General features: G+C 48.7%; 2 protein-coding genes across 3 annotated transcripts in view; one reads left to right on the top strand and one right to left on the bottom strand.

The window, feature by feature from the left end:
• LOC141059269 (uncharacterized) overlaps positions 1–19,108 on the top strand; it is a 1,095,346-nt gene that overhangs the window by 422,637 nt on the left and 653,601 nt on the right. The gene's annotated exons all lie outside the window — the stretch shown is intronic.
• LOC141059257 (uncharacterized) overlaps positions 1–19,108 on the bottom strand; it is a 33,346-nt gene that overhangs the window by 1,604 nt on the left and 12,634 nt on the right. The window lies entirely within an intron of this gene.

The raw sequence follows: 19,108 nt of genomic DNA, 5'->3' as shown, positions 1-19,108 counted from the left end.
TCCACAGTCAGAAAACCCTATTGGATGAACCAGAAGTGTGTGGTGTTCAACTGTTTGTTCATTCTGCCTCCCAAATATCGAATAAAAAGAAACCAATAAATGTTATGTAGGTGAAAATACCAATACCAATTCTCATCTCACAAAATACAAGTCCCCACTCAGGTCCATCATCTGTCAATGGAAAAACAGAGGTTCCCACACTATTAGTGGTTCAAAGGCTGTTGAAAAGCAACAAGGTTTCTACAAATCAATCCAGCAAAATCCGCTCTCACTTTAGGGGTGGAGGAGGCCGCGCCACTCACAGTCACCTCTCACCAGCATCCTCACAGCTATAATCTATTCTGGTCTCTTTAGGCTTATTCCTTCCGGCTTTATGTAGTAACTCTTCAGGCTTTGACAAACACAACTTTTTTAGACACTGAGGTCATTTATTCAGTTGTGTACACCTGGTTGGATTGCCTTTATTTTGCCCTATCCCGTTTTGGATATCCAATATATTTATGGAGATGGTATTCTCCTTTTAGCATAATTGGTACAGTATATATCCATGTGTTAGGATTTATATTTATATAATAATAATCTTTATTTTTATATAGCGCTAACATATATAGGTATATTACCACAACTGTGGAAATTATCGTGTGTGGTACCAGTTCCGAAGAAACCTTATCCGAAAGACCTTAATGACTATAGACCTGTAGCATTGACATCACTCCTGATGAAGGTACTAGAGAGATTGGTTCTCACACGTCTCCGTCCTCTAGTGAGCTCGGATATGGACCCTCTCCAGTTTGCCTACAGGCCGGGCATTGGTGTGGATGATGCCATTATCCACCTTCTAGATAGGACTCTCTCTCACCTGGAGAGACCTGGGAACAGTGTGAGAATAATGTTCTTCGATTTCTCTAGTGCTTTTAATACCATACAGCCAGGTCTACTGAGAGACAAGCTGGGCCTTGTTGGCGTGGACCTCCAACTCTCCACCTGGATCCATAACTACCTCACGAACTGACCTCAGTTTGTAAAGGTTCGGGACAGTGTGTCAGACACGGTGCAATACAGGGGCACCTCAAGGTACAGTTCTTGCCCCATTTCTCTTCACACTGTACACTGCGGATTTTAAGTGCAACTCATCCAGCTGCTAAAGAAAAGAAAAAACAATCCAGCTCACCGTACTGCCCTGCCGGCAGAATCCAAATCCTTGCGCACGGACTTGACCAGGCAGTCAATCAACAGTGAAAAAGAAAAAAAGAGAAATTCCGGCGCAAGAAATGGAAAATTAAAAATCCATTTTATTGTGCCAATGCATATTAAAATTCCAGCAGGTACAGCATACTAGTCGGATGACTGCAGAACAACGCATTTCGACGCCTCAGGTCTTAATCATGAATTTCTCTTTTTTCTTTTCCTCTAGCTGCTACTTGCAGAAGTATTCTGATGACTCTGCAATAGTAGGCCTCATCACAGGAGGCGATGAAAGAGAGTACAGAGATACTAACCAAGCTTTTGTGGAGTGGTGTCAGAGGAACCACCTTAGGATTAATTCCGGGAAGACTAAGGAATTGGTGGACTTTCGCAAGGGAAAAAATTCACCAGTAGTGGTGAACATTCAGGGAAATGACATTGAGATAGTCGACACCTATAAGTACCTTGGTGTGATCCTCAATAATAAGCTTGACTGGGCCCATCACTTGGATGCAGTGTACAGGAAGGGCCACAGTAGGCTTTATCTGCTCAGAAGGCTGAGAGCCTTCGGAGTTAGGGGGGCACTCCTTGCATCCTTCTTCAACTCTGTTGTGGCATCAGTCATCTTCTTTGGTGTGGCGTGCTGGGGTAGTGGCATATCAACCAGTGACAGGAATAGGCTGGACAAACTGATTAGAAGGGCCAGCTCTGTCCTGGGATGCCCCCTTGATCCAGTTCAGGAAGTAGGCGACAGGAGGATACTGGCCAAGGTGAGCTACATGGTGCAGAATGATTCCCATCCCATGCATGAGACCGTGACAAAGATGTGCAGTACTGTCAGTGACCGGCTACTTCATCCTAAATGTGAGAGGGAGCGCTAACGAAAGTCCTTCCTTCCTGCTGCAGTTAGGCTGTATAACCAGCACTGTCCAAAACGGAGAACGACCCAAACAGTGAACTGATAGATCCAAAGTTGTGATAGTCCGGTTATATCTTTTTTTTTTTTCCGTATATGTACCTACCTACTGTCAATGTAATGCCTTTATGCATCTGTATCTGTACTTGTTCCTGCCTTGCTGCTGTAATGCTCTGAATTTCCCCATGGTGGGACGATTAAAGGATTATCTTATCTCATATTCCGCAGCGCTTTCAATTTTGCACACATTATCATCACTGTCCCCGATGGGGCTCACAATCTAAATTCCCCATCAGTATGTCTTTGCAATGGGGGAGGAAACCGGAGTACCCAGAGGAAACCCACGCAAACACGGGGAGAACATACAAACTCCTTGCAGATGTTGTCCGTGGTGGGATTCGAACCTAGGACTCCAGTGCTGCAAGGCTGCAGTGCTAACCACTATATAGACTATTGCACTACTTATGTGCCTATACTATTCATGTATTGGTGTTTGAGCGCCTCCTGCTGGGCATTTTGCTATTTTAATATATTTTTTAATGTTTTTCAATAAAATTTGATATTTTATTCTAATACTGGATCTCTTCATGTCTTTCGGTTCCATCATGCAATATAGATCCGAAAACGTCTTGTTTTGATACTTTGGGTATAGGTTGCTAGAAAAGCTGGCTCACAGAACCTAGTTACTTTATATCAGCTTCCTGATACATTATAAATAAACTCCACCCACTCCCTTCAGGCCGCTAGGCTTCTACAGCATCGCTGCGTGTCTCTGGCATCTTCTGGTGGCGGTCTCCGCGCACCGACACATCAGACTCGTCCGACTGGCACCGTCTGTGTCTCAATGCTGACCTGGACGGACACCTCCGTGCCCACTACAGACAAATAGCCCCGCCTTTCCACGGCACAGGCCGGACACAGTGCAACCAGCTTTCCTAATGACAGCAAGATTAGTGCACCCTGCTCTTCTAGCTACCCGCTACCAAAACCCAAGGCAATAGTTTGAGCCTCTTTGTTTAAGTATATGCACTAGCATTAACACACATGTGGTGGCAGTCTGGTACATGTACTGTATAAGTACATCGCGGCTCTGGACACAGTGCACCCAGTTTTCCTGACGCTAGCAGAATCAGTGCACCCTACTTTTCTAGCAACCTATACCCAAAGTAGTAGTTGTAACTTCTGTGTATAACTACACGCATACGCATTAACATCTTTATACGTGTGGTTTTATTGTGACATATTTCACAAGTACACTACTACTTTTGTGAAATTAAGGACGCCCTCTCGCAGTGGAGTTTTACTTCTAGTGTTAGTATTTGTCATGGTTAGGACATGGTTAATGTCCTGTTCTCACAGGGTTAACTTTTGCCGGCCTCTCTTTGGATCTGGGATGGGTATTTATACTCACTCCAGACTAGCATTCCCTTTCAGCTATACTGTTGTTATGGTGTGTCTGACCCCTGGTGTGCGTGTATTCTGCATTGCTTGTTTGCTTCCCGTGTATGACCCAGTCTGTTCCCTCACTCTGTACTCCGTCTCTTGTTTTGGTACTATTGTCTTCTGGTTCTGACCTCCTGGCTTGGCTAATGTTACTCCGTTACAGTTTGTCCCTATTGTACCATCTATTGCCCGTTCTGGTTTTCTGATCTATTGCTACCTCCTGACTATCCATTCTGTCTAACCCTTTGGTACTGTATTGCTATCTCGTGCTTTGACCGCGGCTTGATCTGGTTTTTGTCTCTGTCTATGCCCCTTTGTAACATTGCCCTGTAGTTACCTTTCTAGGAGTTTCCCTGCAGCTCCTGGCTCTGTGGAGCTGAGGCCACGCCCCCAGCAGTCACGTGCTTCAGGTCCTGTGAGCTTGGAGCATGCATCGTCATCACTGAGGTCCCGCTCCGCAAGTATCTTTGTGCACAGTCCTTGTATTCAGGACACGCGCACAGGCTCAGTGAGCGAGTGCAGTGCGGTGTTCCTGACAGTATTGTTGTATATTTACCACAGAATCCTACAGGAGGACACCTTTCCTCCTATTTCTGAGCGCTGTTTGGAATATACACTTGTCCTTTTTCCACATTATTTGACAAGAGGTGGTTACTGTCACCCAATCTTAGCAGCCAGATCAGGAGTGTGTCAAGCGCCAGTGGGATATACATATACACAGGGTGGGCCATTTATATGGATCCACCTAAATAAAATGGGAGTGGTTGGTGATATCAACTTCCTGTTTGTGGCACATTACTATATGGGAGATGGGAAACTTTTCAATAGTGGGAGAAGAGGGTTGCATTGACAATCCATCAGCACTTTGAACACATTTTATAAGTGGTCATAAACTTGTATATAACTCATGAAATAAAGTTACGTTAAAACCAAGCACACCATTGGTTTTCTTGTGAAATTCTCAATAAGTTTGATGTGTCACATGACCCTCTTCCCATTGGAAAAAAATAAAGTTGGATCCAAAATGGCCGACTTCAAAATGGCCGCCATGGTCACCACCTATCTTGAAAAGTTTCCCCCTCTCTTATACTAGTGTGCCATAAACAGGAAGTTAATATCACCAACCATTCCCATTTTATTTAGGTGTATCCATAAAAAATGTCCCACCCTGTATTTAATAATAAAAAAAAAATCTATGAAAATGAAAAGAAAGTCAGACATTGCTTTCAACCATGCTTCCACAGAATTTTTTAAATAATAAAACTCATGAAATAGGCCTGGACAGAAATGATGGTACCCTTAACTCAATATTTTGTTGCACAACGTTTTGAGGCAATCACTGCAATCAAATAATTCCTTTAACTGTCAATGAGACTTCTGCACCTCTCGACAGGTATTTTGGCCCACTCCTCAAGAGCAAACTGCTCCACTTGTCTCGTGTTTGAAGGTTGCCTTTTCCAGACGGCATGTTTCAGCTCTTTACAATTGTGCTCAATAGGATTTAGGTCAGGGCTCATAGAAGGCCACTTCAGAATAGTCCAATGTTTTCCTCTTAGCCATTCTTTGGTGTGTTTTGGGTCATTATCCTGTGCAAGACCCATGACCTGTGTCAATGACCAAACTTTCTGTTAGGCGTCGGGTTCCTGTCACTGCACAGCAGGTATCCCGAGCCTTGCATCCGGCAGTCTCCCAATTCCTCTTCGGCTGCAGAGGAACCTGCTCAGCAGACTCGTCAAACCCGGCGCTCTGCTCAGACCAGCTCTGTTGGTTTGGTTGCTGCTGCCACCTCTGGCCCAGCTATAGCAACTAGAGTTGAGCGACTTTTGGTTTTTTATAGTCGAGTTTCGTTTCGTCGAGCAAGATCGGCCGATTATAGGGAAAAGTCGGGGTCGTCCCAAAACACGAAACCCAATGTAAGTCAATGGGGAATAAAAGTCGGCAGTGAGAGGAGGACAGGAAACACACCTACAGTGCTCATTTGAATGCCAAAAGCATCAATTCTTCTTACTTTAGCTGGTCAACCTTAATTAACTTCATAATACAAGTTACGCACTGAAAAATGGGGGTTATTTGGCTAAAGTTGTGGGGGGGTAGGGCTGGCTCTAGGTTTTCATGTGCCCTGGGCGAAAGAGCGCCCCTTTAACACATAATACCACAACTCATCATGCTCCGATACGGCAGAGAAATAGCGGTATAGTACAATGAAAAATACTTCACTTTTTACATCTCATGACGAGGCCCATCTATTTCTCCATACAGAATCATTGGTCCCATATAATGTTTGAAACAGTATATGATGAGCTCCACATAATGCTACAGTATATGTTGGTCCCCATGGATGAAGCTCCACTGTCTTATGGGCCCAAATAATGCTCCAAACATAATGGGCCCCATTTCTAATGCTCTAGTGTATAAAGGGCCCTGTAAATGCTGCTCCAGTGTCTGATGTCCACCTTTGGAATGTTCCAGTGTATGGTGGGCCCCATCTATCATTCTCCAGAGTATAGTGCTCCCCAAAAATTGCTGTCCCAACATTGAAAACAATCAAATAAGTCTCCTCGCTAGGGAATCCCTGTACTAGTCTGGACTCCTCGTCGTCCCCATCTTCCATCTCACTGCACAGTATTTCAACCTTGCAAGTGCTGTGATCCTGAGCAAGCAGGGGGGCCCACTCGTTGGCGACGGCACTGGCACAGGGCCCCTGATAGTACGGTGGTGTGTCTGATGGCGGGTGGGCTGAACCTGCACTTTCATCTGCAGCTTCCTCTTTGTCACCGTGTAAGATGGAACTGTATATGGGAAGGGTAACCTGAGTTTCATCAGGGTCAGATTCAGGCCGGGTAGCATGCGAGGGGAATGTAGTGGTCTGGGTCAATGTACCAGCAGATTCATCGAGCAGTGGCTGGGCATCAGTGCACTTGTGTCGCCCCCAGGAGTACGGTCGCCACAGGTGGCATTACCTTCCTCCTAGGGAGTGTGATGTCATGCTTGGGAGCAACGAAGGATCTCTCTAGCAGGTTAACTGATTGGGCGGCGTTATTCCCACGAGTCATGACCCTCCAAACAGCGTTCATGAAGGCAAAGTGTTTGTTTTACGTGGGCAGTATGGTTGCAAAGCTGAACCTTAAAGGAATGTCCAGAAGGGCACCACCAGAAGTGGAGCCTACGGCGTAATTTGACTCAACACGGGCAACCTCAACCATGCCAGCTACAGAACAGATGCACACATTGCAAGCTTAATTCCGTTAACGAACGAGACTCCGTCATGCCCCGCGGTCCGAGTCTGGCTTACTAGAGGGATACGTGAGGCTCTGGCACATGAGATTGGCCAATAACTGGTGTGTCATGCCCTTACATGTCCGTGGCTGCATGTGCGCTACACTGAAAAGGCCAGCGTTTGTCACTTACAGGTGCAGATAACCCGCTGAACAACGTTAGTGATGGGGATCACTGATTACAATTATTACTCGCGAACGATGATTTCCCAGTAAGTGCAGGTCAACCGCAGTTCCGGAATTAGGCCTAACCGTCATTCCTGAAAAAAATGAAAAACTTACGTGTGCAAACAACAGGTGCTGTAGCTTGCTTAACAGCTCGCCAGCCGTTCTCACGCCCAGTATGGGTTACACGTGATTGCACAAAGGTGAGAAAGGGTACCGTATCCCCGGATAACATGTATGGATAGCGTACACATTCAAAATATATGTCTATACATCAGGAGGCAGGCTCAGACGGTGTTAGGCCCAGTATGGCTTGTAAGTGATTGCACAAAGGTGAGAAAGGGTACCGTATCCCCGGATAACATGTATGGATAGCGTACACATTCAAAAGATATGTCTATACATCAGGAGGCAGGCTCAGACGGTGTCAGGCACAGTATGGCTTGCAAGTGATTGCACAAAGGTGAGAAAGGGTACCGTATCCCCGGATAACATGTATGGATAGCGTACACATTCAAAATATATGTCTATACATCAGGAGGCAGGCTCAGACGGTGTTAGGCCCAGTATGGATTGCACGTGATTGCACAAAGGTGAGAAAGGGTACCGTATCCCCGGATAACATGTATGGATAGCGTACACATTCAAAAGATATGTCTATACATCAGGAGGCAGGCTCAGACGGTGTAAGGCCCAGTATGGCTTGCAAGTGATTGCACAAAGGTGAGAAAGGGTACCGTATCCCCGGATAACATGTATGGATAGCGTACACATTCAAAAGATATGTCTATACATCAGGAGGCAGGCTCAGACGGTGTAAGGCCCAGTATGGCTTGCAAGTGATTGCACAAAGGTGAGAAAGGGTACCGTATCCCCGGATAACATGTATGGATAGCGTACACATTCAAAATATATGTCAATACACCAGGAGGCAGGCTCAGACGGTGTCAGGCACAGTATGGATTTGACGGCCCAGACTACACAGCGGAGGAGCAGGGAGAGGTAAAGATTGCAAATGCTGGGGCCCTGCCCAAGCAAGGGGGGCCCACTTGTGGGCGTCGGTACTGGCACTGGGCCCCTCATAGTACGGCGGTGTGTCTGACGGCGGGTGTGCACCACCACCGTCAGAGACACTTGATTGCACTATGAGGGACCCTGTGCCAGTGCCCGCGCCCAAGAGTCGGCCTACCCACCTGTCCAGGGCAACGGCACTCGCACGGTGTCGTGCGCTAGGTGGTGACCCTGGCCATGGGGGGGGAGGCAGCACAGTTAGGGAGTTTTAGAAAGTGGCATATGCTGATGTTGGACATTCAGCTGATGCAAAAGGCGAAATAGGTCAAGTCCCAGGAAGAGGTGGACCAAAGCAAGCCATTTTTCTGTCACCCTATGTGTCATCAGGGGAAGGTGGGACAAAATCCTTGGAAACCCATGCATGGTTCATTTTAATGAAGGTTAGATCATCCACATTTTGGGTTGACAGACGGGTCCTTTTTTCTGTCAGGATTGATCCAGCTGCACTGAAGACTCTTTCCGATAGCACACTTGCAGCTGTGCAAGCGAGCTCCTGTAAGGCATATTGTGCCAATTCAGGCCAGGTGTCCAGTTTAGCAGCCCAATAGTCAAAGGGGAATGACCTGTGTGGGAGAACATCGATATGGGAGGAAAAGTAGTTTGTAACCATAGTTGACAACTGCTGTCTCCTGTCACTTTCCATCGATGCAGTATTACCAGTTGTGTGAGCGGTACTTGAAAAATCAGTCCACAACATTGTCATGAAACCCCTGTCTCCAACGCCACTTCTGCTGTGTGCACCATGAACACCTCTGCCAAGCTGCCCCCGGCCCGTACGGCTCGTGTGAGAACCATCACCGCTGCTGTGTGCTAGGAATGCCTCAAGCAACCGATTTACCAGAGTTGCAGGTTTATTAGCCAATATTAGGTCAAGGTTCTCCTGTGGCATGATGTTTTGTAATTTGCCTTTATAGCGTGGATCCAGGATGCTGGCCAACCAGTAGTCGTCATCGTTCATCATTTTGGCAATGCGGGGGTCCCTTTTTAGGATCCACAAGGCATAATCTGACATGTGGGCCAATGTTCCCGGTGTCAATGATGCACTGCGAGTGCTGGTTGGAGGAGCATTTTCTGGCAAATCCACATCCCTCCAGTCACGCACAAACCCTGTACCAGACCTTGCCACGCCAACATTTTCACTTGCCCCACGAGATGCATCCTCCTTCCCTAAGTAATCATCCCCATCATCATCCTCCTCCTCTTCTTCCTCCAACTCGTCCAGGAGAGGTCCCTGAGCAGACAATGGCTGAATGTCATCAAGGATTCCCTCCACCTCTTCCTCCTCGTCAACATTGGCTGCAGACGCCTGTTCCTTAAGGTGCGTCAAAGTTTGCATGAGCAGACGCATAAGTGGGATGCTCATGCTTAGGATGGCGTCGTCTGAGCTTACCAGCCGTGTGAATTCCTCAAAACACTGAAGACTTTACAGAGGTCTTTCAGCTTCGACCACTGCACACCTGTCAACTCCATGTCTGCTCTCAAAGTGCCTGGCCGTGTATCCTCCCACAAATGCATTATGGCCTGCCTCTGCTCGCACAGCCGCTCCACCATGTGCAGGGTGGAGTTCCACCTTGTTGCAATGTCGATAATGAGGCGGTGGTTGGGAAGGTGGAGCAATCGCTGCAGCTTCTGCATACGAACGGAGTGTACAGGCGACCGGCGGATGTGCGCGCACAGTCTTCGCACCTTATGGAGCAGGGCTGTTAACTCCGGATAATTTTTGAGGAAGCACTGCACCACCAGGTTCAAGGTGTGAGCCAAGCAAGGTATGTGGCTGAGTTTTGAAAGGGCTATGGCTGCCACAAAATTACGGCCGTTATCACTAACTACCTTGCCTGCCTCAAGATGTACACTGCCCAGCCATGACTCAGTTTGTCGCTTCAAGTACTCGGCCAGCACCTCGGCGGTGTGTCTGTCGCCCAAACACATCATCTGCAACACAGCCTGCTGACGCTTTCCACTAGCTGCTCGATAGGGGGACACCTCGTGTGCAACAGTGGCAGCTGCAGATGGAGTGCTCGTACGACTGCGCTCTGTGGACGAGCTTTCGCTTCTGGAGGAGGAGGGTGGAACGCCTACAGCCAACTGTTTCCTATACCGTGGGCTAGGCAGCACTGTCCCACCACCGCTGTCCCCTGTGGACCCTGCATCCACCACATTAACCCAGTGCGCAGTGATGGACACGTAACGGCCCTGGCCATGCCGACTGGACCATGCATCAGTTGTGCGGTGCACCTTTCCACTCACTGACTGCTTGAGTGCATGGACAATGCGGTCTTTCACATGATGGTGGAGGGCTGGGATGGCTTTGCGAGAGAAGAAGTGGCGAATGGGTAGGTCATAGCGTGGTACTGCATAGGCCATGAGTTCGCGGAAAGCTGCGCTTTCCACCAACCGATAGGGCATCATCTCAAACGAGATTAGTTTGGCAATGTGGGCGTTCAAACCCAGTGTACGCGGATGAGAGACTGAGTACTCAACATTTGCTGCTGTGCTAACCGGTGGGCTTACAGTGGGGGAAACAATGTAGCGTTGCTGACTACCTTCTTTGTGATCAGTTGCACATGTGGCACTTGAGGTTTGGTGTTGTGTCCACGCTTGCAAGCGCATGCTGGTTAAATGTCTAAGCATGCAACTGGTATTCAAATTTTTCAGATTTTTCCCTCGGCTAAAGGTCTTTGCGCACTTCTTACAGATAACCTTGGCCTGATCATGAGGATTTTGTTCAAAAAAGTGCCACACTGCACTCTTCCTACTTTGGCAGACATTTTGCGGCCTAGCACGCTGTGATGTTTTGACCCTCTGGACAAGCTGTCCAGCAACTCTTTTGATTTTTGGAACCTGTCTTTGGAGTGCTCCGGGCCTGCCAGATAACAGCTGTTGCGATGTTGATCTCTGCTGTGGATGCTCCTCATCTGAGCTATTGGAAGCAGCACCCTCTTCCCCCAATGGATGCCAATCTGGGTCAACAACTGGGTCATCCATCACCTCCTCTTCAATGTCATGTGCACCTTCCTCTGTATCACCGTGTATGGCGGTATAGTGTGCGGGAAGGGGCACCTGAGTCTCATCAGGGTCAGAATCTGGCTCTGTACACTGCGAGGACAATGTAGTGCTCTGAGTGAATGTACCAGCAGAATCATCTATCAGCGGCTGTGCATCAGTGCACTCCATGTCAGATTCATCTTGGCCTGGGTAATTCACCATTTCACTGCGTCATCCTTCAATCTTGGTTGTGGTGAAGGACACAAGGAAAGGTGTGGTTCATGAACATGAGCCTCCAATGACGACTCAGTGCTTTTACTTTTTACAACTTCAGAAGAGGAGGCGATAGAGCTGGAGGCTGAGTCAGCAATGTAAGACAAAACTTTTTCCTGATGCTCTGGCGTTAAAAGCGGTTTGCCAACTCCTAGAAAACTAAGCTTTCGAAGCCTTATGGAGCCAGACGATGACGCAGGCTCAACACCTCCTGCATTCGGTCCTATTTTGCTTTTGCCACTACCATCAGATCCACCACCAACACCATCATTACCAGCTGCCAACCCCCGCCCAATTCCACGGCCTCTTCCACCAGCCTTCCTCATTTTTGGTAGAAATGTAGACAAAATCCAACAAACTATATAGTAATGTAAAACAAGGTACAAGGTGTCTATAGGACAGGGGAGATTTAGATTTTCTGCACACACTTGTGGACAGTGGACACTTTTGGATTGTGTGAGGCCCACTGAATATCACAGTGCTATGTCACAGGCTCGATGGCACAGGTGTGAAAAAAGTGACTACAGGATAAGGGAGATTTTGAATTTCTGTGAGATTTTGAATTTCTGCAGACACTTGTGGACACTGGACACTTGGATTGTGTGAGGCCCACTGAATATCACAGCGCTATGTCACAGGCTCGATGCAGCAGGTGTGAAAAAAGTGACTACAGGATAAGGGAGATTTTGAATTTCTGCAGACACTTGTGGACACTGGACACTTGGATTGTGTGAGGCCCACTGAATATCACAGTGCTATGTCACAGGCTCGATGGCACAGGTGTGAAAAAAGTGACTACAGGATAAGGGAGATTTTGAATTTCTGCAGACACTTGTGGACACTGGACACTTTTGGATTGTGTGAGGCACACTGAATATCAGAGCGCTATGTCACAGGCTCGATGGCACAGGTGTGAAAAAAGTGAATTGTAGAATTGGGCAGAATAGGAATCTCCCTAGAGTGTAGGTCTGTAAGAACGGAACAAGTCCTCCACAGTGACACACAGATAGCTTCACTGTGGCTGTGATAACAGCCGTTACACGGTACTGTGTGAGGAGCGTACACCGCTGTATGGTGTGAATAAATGCACGCTCAGTACCTTAGCAGGACAAAAAAAAAATTGGGATTGCTTTTAAAAAAGCAGTTTGCAGAGCAGTGGGGAAACAGCAATGCAGCTGTCAGGAAGCCTTAGAAGGCAGCCTAACAACCAACACCGCTGATCCACCACAATATAGCCTCCCCTTGCACTGCACACACAGTGACTGGTGTGTTGCACAGGCAAAATCGCTAGCAGCAGAAGCAGTTTTTTTGTCTTCTTCCCTGACTAACGCTCTCCCTACAGAATCAGCAACCTCTCCTTATGCTAAGATCGGCAGAAGTAAGATGGCGGTCGGCGTGAACGCCCTTTTATAACCCCTGTGACGCCCACCAAAGCAAGCCAATCACTTGCATGCCCTTCTGAAAGATGGTGGCGACCCCTGCCTATGTCATCACGTTGCCCACAGTGTCCGTGGATCCTGATTGGCTGAAAAAGAGCGCTAAACAAACTTTTGAAACGCGACTTTGGCGCGTAAGTCGCCGACCTCGTGGCCGACCTCATCCTAGGGTCGGGTTTCGTTTCATGAAACCCGACTTTGCCAAAAGTCGGCGACTTTTGAAATTGTTCGACCCGTTTCGCTCAACTCTAATAGCAACACATGCTGGTCAGCAGCGAGCTACTCCAGGGACTAAGTCCTCCTTTCGGTCCACTGAGCATGCCCGTGGGATGATCTCTCATTGGAGATCGGAGGTCACATGCTCAGGTCCTTCTCCAGCTCGGATTGGACCATCAGAAAGGTCAGGAAGGTCCCGGAAGGATGCGGCTATAAAAGGTTCGCATGGGCACTCGGCCATGCGCTAGTATAGACTGCATTATCAGACTATGAGGAGTGAGTGTCGTATGCATGTATGAATGTCTCTGGTGAATGACTCATTAAGAAACCCCTACCCTTGGTACGCATGTGTTGTGCAGCCTTGCCTGTTAAGCGCCTAGGCTTAGGTGTAGGTAGGACAGAGTCTGAGACAGGCATCAGTGTCCACGGTGCACGTGCTCGAAACTCCATAGTCAGGGTCTATAGTGGCGTCTGCAGGTGCGACACCGCGCGCTCAGAAGGTCTAGAGGGACTCTGACCCCGTGGTCCTTGGGGCAGAGTTCTGTGACTGCTTTCTGTGCGCTCCGAGGCCGGGCTCTGTGAGCTAAACAGGCACTGGCATTTATGTTCAGCGGTAGCGCGGCTCTGTGAATTAACAGAGTTCGTTTCTGTTCACACTGGGTAACGTTAACCCACGTGTGACCTTTTGTACACCGCTTTATACTTCCGCCATTACTAAGCAGCAGTTTGCTAAGCCATTACTAAGCAGCAGCTAGAGCTGCTGGCAGCACGATTTCCCTCCGAGCGGGCTAAGGTGGGATTTATTATTTCCCTCTTGTCAGGCAGGGCTTTGGAGTGGGCCACACCGCTGTGGGAGCGTGGTGATCATGTGGTGCAGAGTGCCTCATGGTTCTTGGACACTCTGAAGCAGGTCTTCCTGGGACCGCGAGTCACCCGTGACACCGCACTCCGGCTCCTGGCATTGTCACAGGGCTCGTCCATGGTCAGCCACTTTGGCATCCAGTTCCGGATGCTGGTCTCGGAGTTAGAGTGGTCAGATAAGGTCCTCATACTGGAGTTCTGGAGAGGTTTGGTTGACCATGTGAAGGACGCTCTGGCCACCAGAGAGATTCCCACTACACTGGAGGAGCTTATCACCGTCTCCACCAGTATAGACCTTTGCTTTGCCGAGCAAAGGTTGGAGCAGTCCCAGTGTAGGCAGAGGTTTAGGTTGGCACCCAGTTTTGCTAAACCTCCCAATCGGGCATCCGAGCGTCAGGGGGCTTCCCATGAGGGATCCAGGCCCCGGTCCGCTCGAGTCCCTGTGATCTGTCATGATTGCCGGCAGTACGGTCACTTTGCCAACCAGAGCCCACAGCGGCTGGGGAAGCGCTCGCATCTAGTGGCTGTAGGAGGCTCACTAGAATCCGCTGCGTTTTCCTCCAAGTTGTCCTTTAAGGGGACACTTGAGTTTAATTCTTCCACTCTGGCGGTGGAGGGTTGCGTGGATTCCGGAGTGGAGGGCAATTTTACGTCATCTGCCTTCGCTCAACAGCACGAAATACCACTGGTTATGATATCTAAGCCAGTCACCGTCAGAGTAGTGAACGGTGCGACTCTACCCTCACAGATTACCCACCAGACCTCCCCCTTGTTACTCTCGGTGTCTCCATCTCATCAGGAGACGATATCCCTCCTCATCATGCCCGAGGGTATCGACCAGGTCCTTCTAGGGGTCCCTTGGTTGCGGTATCACTCTCCCCATATAGAGTGGTCCTCGGGGAGAATTCTTGGTTGGAGTAAGTCATGTGAGGGTAGATGTCTGAGGGAGTGTGTCAAGGTTGCCTCCACCGAGGTCCCCACAGATCTTTCCTTGCTCCCCAAACATTATCGACAGTATGCGGACATGTTCTCCAAAAAGGCAGCGGAGACCCTTCTACCGCATCGCCACTATGACTGTTCTATTGACCTCTTGCCGGGTGCGGAGCCTGCCCAGGGTCGAGTCTACCCCTTATCTCTCCCGGAGACAGAGGCCATGTACATCAGGGAGAATCTGGCAAGAGGCTGTATTAGGAAGTCAGTGTCACCTGCTGGGGCCGGGTTTTTCTTCGTGCAGAAGAACGGAGAACTACGTCCATGCATAGATTACAGGGGTCTTAACGCCATCACCGTTAAGAACAAGTATCCTTTGCCCCTGATATCTGAGCTTTTTGATAGGCTGCGGGGAGCGAGGGTCTTCACTAAGCTGGATCGGCGGGGTGCTTACAACCTGATTCGCATCCGTGAGGGAGACGAAAGGAAGACGGCCTTTAACACCAGGGACGGGCATTATGAATACCTGGTGATGCCCTTCGGGCTCTGTAATGCTCTGTCTTCCAAGACTTTGTGAACGACATCTTCCGGGATATGCTCACCACCTCAGTTGTAGTTTATCTGGATGATATCCTCATCTACTCTCCAGATATTGACTCACACCGGAGGGATGTTTGCAAAGTCTTCGATCTCCTACGGGCAAACTCCCTATATGCCAAGTTGGAGAAGTGTGTGTTTGAGCAGGAGTCTTTGCCTTTCCTGGGCTATATCATCTCGGCCCAGGGGTTGGCCAGGGATCCTGCCAAACTACAGGCGCTGATGGATTTGCAGGAGCCTCATTCCCTCAAAGCGGTGCAGCGCTTTATGTGATTTATTAACTTACACCGCCAATTCATCCCGCACTTCTCGACTTTGGTAGCTCCCTTGGTTGCCCTCACCAAGAAGGGAGCGAATCCTAAATTGTGGTCAGAGGAGGTCTCCAAGGCCTTCCTCTCCATCAAGTCCCACTTCGCTAGCGCTCCCATTTTACATTGCCCCAAGGTGGATGCCTCGTCCGTCGGTGCTGGAGCAGTCCTGTTCCAAAAGGATGCTCAAGGTCGGAAGCATGCTTGCTTCTTCTTTTCCAAGAGCTTCTCGCTGGCGGAGAGGAACTATTCCATTGGGGACAGGAAGTTGCTAGCCATGAAGTTGGCCTTTTCCTAATGGAGACACTTCCTGGAGGGGGCTCGCTATCCCTTCCAGGTTTACACTGACCACAAAAACTTGGTCTATCTCCAAACCACCCAGCGGTTAAATTCTTGGCAAGCCCGATGGTCTCTCTTCTTCTCCCGGTTCCACTTCACCCTACACTTCCTTTCCGGTGAGAAGAATGTCCGGGCCGATGTGCTCTCTCGCTCCGTGGTGTCAGCGGAGGAGGAGGAAAAGGAGCCTCAGTTAATTGTACCATCTGAGAGCCTGAGGACAGTGGCTCCGGTCACCCTTGAGTCTGTACCCCCAGGCAAGACTTTTGTCCCTGCCCGTTTGCGTCTGGAGGTCCTCTCTTGGGATCACGCGTCCAGGGTGGGTGTACACTTTGGTACTAAGCGGACAGTTGAGCTTTTGGCGAGGACGTACTGGTGGCCACATATGGCTCGCTACGTCAAACACTATATTCAGGCGTGTGTCTCCTGCACCAAGAATAAGCCTTCCCGGCATCGACCCGCTGGGTTACTTTACCCCTTACCGGTGGTGGACAGGCCCTGGGAGATGGTTGGCATGGACTTTGTGGTGGGTCTACCCAAGTCCAGTGTCAGCACAGTTATTTGAGTCGTCACCGACTATTTTTCTAAAATGGTGCACTTGGTGCCTCTCTCTCGGCTACCTTCCGCACGCGGCCTAGCAATGTTGTTCATCAAACACTTTTTTCGGTTACATGGCATGCCAGACAAGATTTTCAGTGACCGGGGTCCACAGTTTGCATCTCAGTTCTGGAGAGAGCTCTGTCGCTTGCTCAGTATTGAGCTGAATCTCTCCTCGGCCTATCATCCCGAGATGAATGGGTTGGTAGAGAGGGCCAATCAGACCCTGGTCACATAGCTCCGACATTTTGTCTTGGCCAGGCAAGATGACTGGGCATCCTTGTTGCTGTGGGCAGAGTTCACCTTGAACAACACTGTGGTCGATTCCACCGGCCAGACCCCATTCCTCCTTAACTACGGCCAACATCCTCGTGTTCCTGTGCCCATGCCAGTGTCATCCACTGACTCTAGGGTGGCAGACTGGGCGGTGGAGGCACGCGATATTTGGGACCACACCCAGGATGCTATTTGGGCCTCTAAGGAGAGAATGAGGGTCTCCACGGACGCACACCAGCGTCCTGCTCCCACCTTCTTCCCTGGCGACTTATTGTGGCTCTCCGCCCGTAACATCAGGCTGCGAGTTGAGTCCACTAAGTTCGCTCCTCGTTACATTGGTCCCATTAAGGTCCTTGAACAGATCAGTTCGGTGGTCTATCTTCTGGCCCTTCCACCACACTTGACTATCTCTGACACCTTCCACGTGTCCCTCCTTAATAATAATAATATAATAAATTTTATTTCTATAATAATAATAAATTTTATTTCTATAGCGCTGACATATTCCGCAGCACTTTACATTTCAGAGGGGACTTGTACAGACAATAGACATTACAGCATAACAATAATCACATAGATCATAACAGATACCAAGAGGAATGAGGGCCCTGCTCGCAAGCTTACAATCTATGAGGAAAAAAGGGGAGACACGAAAGGTGGGTGGTAACAGTTGCCCTGATTGTATGGACAAGCCATAATGTTAAGTGTGTAACAGTACGGATGCAGAGGGCTAATGGATGCATAAAGCATGTGGGAACATGATGCGGGGAACCTGGTTATGGTAAAAAACTTTTGGCTGTGCCACATAGGGATAGATTAGGCTAATGTGTTGAGGCGGTAGGCCAGTCTGAATAAATGCATTTTCAGGGCACGCTTAAAATTGTGGGGGTTGGGGACTAATCGTATTGACCTGGGAAGTGCATTCCAAAGAATTGGCGCAGCACGTGTATAGTCTTGAAGATGGGAGTGGGAGGTTCTGATTATTGAGGATGCCAACCTCAGGTCATCAGCAGAACAGAGGGCGCAAGTAGGATGGTATACTGAAACAAGGGAGGAAATGCAGGGTGGTGCTGAGCAATGAAGAGCTTTGTGGGTGAGGGTAATAAGTTTGTACTGGATTCTGGAGTGGATGGGTAGCCAGTGTAATGACTGGCACAAGGTAGAGGCATCGGTGTAACGATTGGCGAGGAATATGATCATGGCAGCTGCATTCAAGACAGGTTGGAGAGGGAAGAGTTTGGTAAGAGGGAGACCGATTAGAAGGGAGTTACAATAGTCGAGACGAGAATGAATAAGAGAAACAGTCAGAGTTTTAGCAGAATCAAAAGTAAGAAAAGGTCGAATTCTAGAAATGTTTTTGAGGTGTAGAAAACAAGAGCGAGCCAGTGATCGGATGTGGGGGACAAAGGAAAGCTCAGAGTCAAGTATGACCCCAAGACAGCGGGCATGTTGCTGGGGAGTAATAGTAGAACCACACATGGAAATGGCAATGTCGGGTATAGGTACATTAGTAGCGGGAGGAAACACAAGGAGTTCAGTCTTTGACAGGTTCAGTTTCAGATATAGTGAGGACATGATGTTAGACACAGCGTTTAGACAATCGCCGGTGTTTTCTAGAAAGGCTGGCGTGATGTCAGGAGAAGAAGCGTATAATTGGGTGTCATCAGCATAGAGATGGTACTGGAAACCAAATCTACTGATTGTTTGATCAATAGGGGCAGTATACAAAGAGAAGAGGAGGGGGCCAAGAACCGATCCTTGAGGAACCCCAACAGTAAGGGGTAGATGAGAGGAGGAGGAGCCAGCAAAAGATAGAGTAAAGGAGCGGTCAGAGAGATAGGAGGAGAACCAGGAGAGAACGGTGTCCTTGAGGCCAGTGGAATGAAGCATAGTGAGGAGGAGCTGATGATCCACAGTGTCGAATGCTGCAGAGAGATCCAAGAGAATTAGCATGGAGTAATGACCATTTGATTTAGCTGTTAGTAGATCATTAGAGACTTTAGTGAGGGCAGTTTCAGTAGAATGTAAAGAGCGGAAACCGGATTGGAGAGGGTCGAGAAGAGAGTTTTCTGAGAGATAGCGGATAAGATGGGAGTGGACCAGGCGTTCCAGGAGTTTAGAGATGAAGGGAAGATTAGAGACAGGTCTATAGTTAGCGGCACAGTTTTGGTCGAGGGATGGTTTTTTAAGTAGTGGATGTATGATGGCATGCTTAAATGAGGAGGGAAAGATACCAGA

Source organism: Dendrobates tinctorius, unplaced genomic scaffold, assembly GCF_039654945.1.
Source record: "Dendrobates tinctorius isolate UK_male_01 unplaced genomic scaffold, ASM3965494v1 ptg000226l, whole genome shotgun sequence".
Classification (NCBI taxonomy): Eukaryota; Metazoa; Chordata; class Amphibia; order Anura; family Dendrobatidae; genus Dendrobates; species Dendrobates tinctorius.
This window is presented reverse-complemented; position numbering and strand designations above follow the sequence as displayed.